This window comes from Cupressus sempervirens, chromosome 8 (genome assembly GCF_028749045.1).
Source record: "Cupressus sempervirens isolate cs-2001-9-10 chromosome 8, ASM2874904v1, whole genome shotgun sequence".
Classification (NCBI taxonomy): Eukaryota; Viridiplantae; Streptophyta; class Pinopsida; order Cupressales; family Cupressaceae; genus Cupressus; species Cupressus sempervirens.
In genome coordinates, this window is record NC_143125.1 from 475,823,667 (window position 1) to 475,830,444 (window position 6,778).

The following is a 6,778-nucleotide window of genomic DNA, read 5'->3' on the forward strand; positions in this document are numbered from 1 at the left end:
CATTATTCTCCATAATCTACCAACCTAGGAAATATTTCATCTCACTAATCATGCTCAGTTCAAATTCCTTCTTCAGTTCATCAACAAATTTGTCACTTGAATCATCATCACCTCCAAAGATTATGTCATCGACAACTATCACAATAATCAATAGACCATTCTCAATTTCTTATAAATACAAATTACTATCCGTTATACCTTTAGCAAATCCCAATTTTTCCAAATACTTGTCCAACTTTAGCAAATCCCAATTTTTTCAAATACTTGTCCAACCTTGCATACCAGGTTCTAGGTGCTTGCTTTGATCCCTACAATTCTTTTTTCAGCTTACATACCATATCTCCTTCTTCTGTCAAAGGAAATCCTTCAGGATGCTCAATGTAGACATCTTCTTTAAGTTCTCCATTTAGAAATAGTGACTTCACATCCATTTGATACACTTTGAAGTTCTTATTTTCTATATTAACCAAGAACATCTTCATTGCTTCAATTCTAGCAAGAGGTGCAAATTTCTCTTCATAATCTATGTCTTCTTGCTATGAATATCCTTTGCATACTAGTCTATCTTTTTTTCTCACAACCTCACCTTTTTCATTCATCTTATTTTTGAAACCCCATTTAGTTCCTATATCATTTTTTTCCTTAGGTCTAGGAACTAATTCCCTTGTCTCATTCTTCACAATTTGATCTAGTTCTTCCTTCATTTCTTGAATCCAATGATCATCTTTGCATGCTTTATCAACATTTTTAGGATCTACTTGAGAAATAAAACATAACTCTTCATGTAGTCTATTTCATGTCATAAATCATTTGTCTTTGCTTCCTATAATCTAACAAGTAGGGTGATTGTTTGTCAAATTCTTATTTGGTGTTACTATCTAAACTCTTACTTCTACTCTAGGTTCAGATTTTAGTTCTTCTCTCCACTCTACAACTTGGATGTCATTTGGAAAATAATTGTTAGTTTCATAAAATAATTCAACATTTTTTTTATTAGTCTTAGAATTAGCTTCTCCATCAAAATTGTAATCAAATTTCTCTCTTGAATTCATAACTTCTCATCCACTTTCACATTTGCATTCTCAAAAATAGTCTCAGTCCTCTACTTAAAACATCTATAAGGTTTTATTTTCAATGAATAACCAAGGAACTTACCTTCATTGCTTCTTAAATAAAACTTACCAATGTTATCATCTCTCTTGATATAACACTTGCTTCCAAAAAGTCTGAAATATTTCACTAATAGTGCATGTCCAAACCATAATTCATAAGGAGTCTTATTTATAAATTTTCTAATCTATAATCTATTCATTATATACACTATTTTATTAACTACTTCTCTCCAAAATATCTTTGATCTATCATTTTCAAACATCATAGCTCAAGTGTTGCTTCTATTATAGACTTGTTTCTTCTATAAGCTATACCATTTTTCTTAGGTGTTCTAGGGGCTGGAAGTTGTTTCTTAATCCCATTTACTTCACAAAAAGTGTTAAACTCATTTAAAGTAAATTATCCACCTCTATCAGATCTTAAACACTTAATCTTTAATCTAGACTCATTCTCAACTCTGTTCTTAAACATGTTAAACTTCTCAAATGCTTCAGACTTTTTTTTGAGAAATGCTACCCACATCATCCTTGTAAAATCATTAAGAAGAATCATAAAGTACCTTTCATTATGGAATCCTCTTGTCTTTATAGGACCACTCAAATTTGTGTGAGAAATCTCCAACTTTTCTATTGTAGTGAACTTCTTGTAAGGAAAAAATCTTTTCTTCTATTTAGCCATAACACATTCCTTGCACACAAAATAAGTAGGCTTCAGAATTTTAGGAAAATCCCTAACAAAAAATTTACTTCTTACTTTCAAAATATTATCAAAATTTATATGAAAAAACCTTTTACACCACAACCAATTGTTATGAACTTTAGCAACCAAACATGTCATCTCTATAGGATTCAATTGAAAAATATTATCTCTAGATCTTGTACTAGTGCCAATCATCTTACCATTCTTATCTTTGATGATGCATGTCTTCTCTATGAACTATAATTAATATCCCTTTTAAACCAATTGTCAAACACTTAGAAGATTATGTTTTAGTCCATCAACAAAATAAACAGCATCTGTGTTAGTTTTACCATCAAGAGTAATTGATCCTATTCCCTTAATACGACAAACTGTATTGTTCCCAACTCTAATAATTCTACCATCACCATTTTTGAACTCAAGAAATTTATTCATATTAGTAGTCATATGATGTAAACAACCACTATCTATGATCTAGTTAGATTTATTCTCAAGTTCTAACACTAGGGCTTTTTATTCTATAACTTCTTTTTCAAGATTATCTTCTTTTATAGCAACAAATCTTAACTCATCATCACTTTCACTCAAAACATTTTCATTTGATTCATCATCATCATTTGTAGATAGACATTCTCTAGGATTTCTAGACTTGAAATTCTTTTTGTACTTCTTTACTCTCTTAGGACATTTAGAACTATAATGGCCAAATTCATTACAAGTCCAACTTTTAAATATTTTTCTTATCATCTGGTTCTCTTCTCGTAAGCAAGGTAATTCCTTCTTCAATCTTTCTGTCTCCCTCAGATTTTGATCTACTATTGCTAGCATAATCTCCACTAGTGCTTGCATTCCTTGATAGGTTAGGATGAATACCTAGTGTTCTAAAGGTAGTCTCTACTCACTACAATATTTGGGGTCAAATTGCAATGATGATGTAACTTGTGGTAATTTTCATTTTTTTGCAGTTATCCCTGATGTCATCATAATATCAAAATTGGTGTCATAATTGTGATGTCGACATGATTATAAAAGAAAATCATGACATCATTCCCCATTTTTTTGAGCAATTGTGGAGCTTTGCGCAAAAGAGGTGGAGAGATCTAAATGATGGTTGGTGTGCCCTTGTGATCTCGTTGCTCTATCCTTCTAATCTCATTGCCATACCCTTGCATCTCTATGATTTTCTTCAAGGGGAGAAGAGGTATCTAAACATTCTTTTCTTTTCCTTCTAAAAGAGTGAATCTACAACTACCATAAGTGCTTGAGTATCTTCATTTACATTGTCTACAAATAATATTCTAGGTAATTGTTATTTTTTATCACCATGTCCATTAGGGTTATGTTTGAAATTTCAACCGATTGGAAATCCCATCTTCTAGTTAAGTGCTCTAAGAATATTTTGGTATTTGAATTATGTATGGGAGGATCTACTAGTTTTTAAATATTTTTCCAAACTTGCCAAAAAATGCCACTTACATCAAAAAAAGAAAATCATTTCATGACTTCAAGAATGCAAACACTTTGAACTTGTAATAACATAATAATAGATAGGGGATAACTTCACTATAGTAATGCTAAATATATATGCATGGATATATTTTTTAGTACACACTGAATGCATGAATTCAATTTAATACTTGAATGCCCTTAGCCTAACAATGTGATTTGTCAATGATTATGCCTAGAAAATCCGCTATTAATTCTATTCCAACAATAAATATGTACTTGAACATAATTTTCTTTGCAAATATTTTCTGCCATGAGAAAAAACTGTTTGCTTGTCAACTTTAGATGGATCTGCAAAATTTAGGAGTATTATCAAATGTGCAAAATGGTAGGTTCATATTTATGAAGTCACTCTCTTTATCAAATAGATTCTACTACCTCCTATATGCCATCTTTTATCTAAGACCACTACTATTGACAAGGGTAACTTATCTTCCTTCTTGGAGCCCATGTCTATGTCTTGTATAACATCCTTTAGGTTTGAGTAGTTGTTAGGGTTCCCAACTTGGATGAAAAACTCAATTGGATTTATTTTTTATCAACAATAAAAATTTAGAAAATGCACCGATTAGAATTATATTTCTTTTTGTACACTTAGAATGATGTTCCTTAACAAAGATTTCATTCAAAAAGTCTTCAATGATTACATGGAAATGATTTGCAGATATTCCTGTAGAAGAATCGATTATGATCTCAAAATTAGGAGACATATACTATGTGTGACATAAACATTCTTCAATTTTTCTTTGTTTATTCCATTCACTAAAATTTCTCTCTCCTAAATTGGAGCCTCTACCAGTATTATTTACAATTACCCAAGAATGCAATGTATGTTTAAAACAACATTGAGTTGGTTCATCACACTGGATAATTTTCAAGTTCCTTGTGGTACTCAATAGAAATAAGAAACACCATTTTCTTCAATGAATGACATCCAAGTAAATGAAACACAAAACAAAATACCGTTAATCAAAACATCAAATGATCCTCCTATAAATCATTACCTATAGATGGGTTACATTCTAGAATTTCTTTCATTGTCACTAAATGTATAAGACGCTTTGAAATCAATACTAGAGAAAGTATGGAGGAGGAATTACACTTTTTCTTGGAAACGTTCTTCTTCCATAGAAAAGGGATAGAAAATGGGTTTGTATGTTTCCATTTATATTTTAACCATTGAAGGAGATTGTAGTAGCAACAACTCTCTTTTCTAGACATAGACATAAGAGTCTAAGACAATTCTTTATCTTGATTTTGTCTTTATAGAAGATAAAGTATGGATTTACAAAATGAAAATACCATTAGAAGAGTCTATAATTATAATAAGAAAAATAAAGGATAGAATCCATAATTCTTACAAGAAAAATACAAGATACTAGGGCAATATGGCAGCAAGTATACATTTCTATTACAAAACTAGGCACAAAAAAATTTTAAACATTGCATATCATTCTATTTCAGTGGTGAAATCAAATTCCAAATAGATGTATGAGTTATGAATTTGCATGGACATATACATGAAATATTGTCACTTACTTCTTAAATAGACAACATCCATTTATTTTCATAAATGTTACTTTTCTATTATTTAATTAAGTGGTAATTGCACCTTGGTGTGCAATTTGTACACCAAAGAGGCATGGAAGTTCAATTAGACTTTTTCAACATATTTTTATATATATCTATGTAGTACTTGATATCATATAGTAGGCTATTTAGCAAACAATGATGTTTGTGTAACAAATGTTTCAATGGATAAATAATTTCGTCAAAACCAACTATGCATCCATTTACACAGATTCAAACAAGACTAAAATAAAACCTTTGAACCAAATAAGATAATGATATTCCATTAACAATGGACTCATATTATTCTTTCATTTAGAGAGAATGGGAGGAAAAGAGATATAGATGGAGATGGAGAAGGAGAATGATATAGAGAGAATGAGAGAGGAATAAAGAGAGAAGAGATTGATAGATAAAGTTGGAAGATGAATGAATAAAAAATAAGAGATAGGAAGTGATATACACATAGAGTCAGAGAAATACATAAATTTAGGGATTCTAACATGTGCACACATAAATAATTTAATCATAGAAATTTGTTTAAACCAGGGTAAATGTAAACCATGTGAAAAGGTTTCCTTGTTTTTTTCATATGATTATTATGTGTTACAATTAGATGTTGCAACATATTTTTTATCCTTTTGCATTATAAAGTGTTACATATATTGAGTTATCATTTTCTAATGATTTATGATTAAATCCTAGGGATTTCACTTAGTGAACTTGGGATATATCATGAGCATTCATGACATGCTAAAATATCCCCTCATTAAAAAAGATATTGCTCTCAAGTCCTTTTCTCATTATCATTCCATTGTGATCTTTGTGTCCTTGCAGCTTTGCAATTTATTCAAGGGGAGAAGAGGTGTGTAAGCTTGGTGATGCCTATAAAATGAAGCAAAGTTGAAACCAACCACTTATTTCTTTGTGGAAGAAGAATAAAATGATGCCCTACAAATTTAGAATTCAAAAAAACTTCTTGGAGTATAAGATGGCACTCCCTCCTGCAATTAATCCCCTCCACCTCCATTTGACCAGTCCAATAATAAGATTTAGACATATTTTCTTTGATCTATGCATCTCTGCAAATATAGGCATTGATTTTGCTAAAAATAATCTAAAAGTCACACTAGAATAATTCTAAAATTATTTCAAGCAATGACCAACTTGGCATTTCATATCAACATGAAAGATCTACCACAATATGCAATCACTCTTTACAAGAAGAGTTACTGACCAAGTTGAGAAACATAGACCCAAATTTGATCAGATAGTGATAACCCTCTTCATACATATTCTAGAATCCAAATAATAATATAATAAAACTCACTAGACCCATGCTAAGTGACTTACCTAAAGATCCTACACAAAAATAATGTAGACTAGGAAAAATGGGTGGAGTTCGCAAGAAATTTTACAAAAACATATCATTGCAGATATTTTTAGAAAGAAACAAGCCATAACCCAAGTAATTGTTCGAGTTTTTTATTAGATGGGTTGATTAAAAATTCATAGATAACTATCATCAGATTAGCTACAATTAAAAATAACAATCAGTTGTTCCCAGCTAGTAGGATCAAATACAATTTTCCAAGGTGATAAAATTTCATTTGTAGATGCATCACTTGCATGTTAGACATTAAGCACATTCCCCAACTTATAAAAAATGGTTGATTATAAAGGATCCATACATTGGCCCAACAATGGAAGCCAAGGATGTAACCATGTATGCATTGGCACAATCTCCCTATGAGGATCCCAAGTATTTATTGTTGTTGTTAATTTGGGCATTACTATATGATCTAAAATGTTATGAAGTACTGAAGCATGTAGTAACTTGTCCCGTGTCTCTAGAAAATATAGCATAGGTTTAAGATCCCTTGGCTCCCAG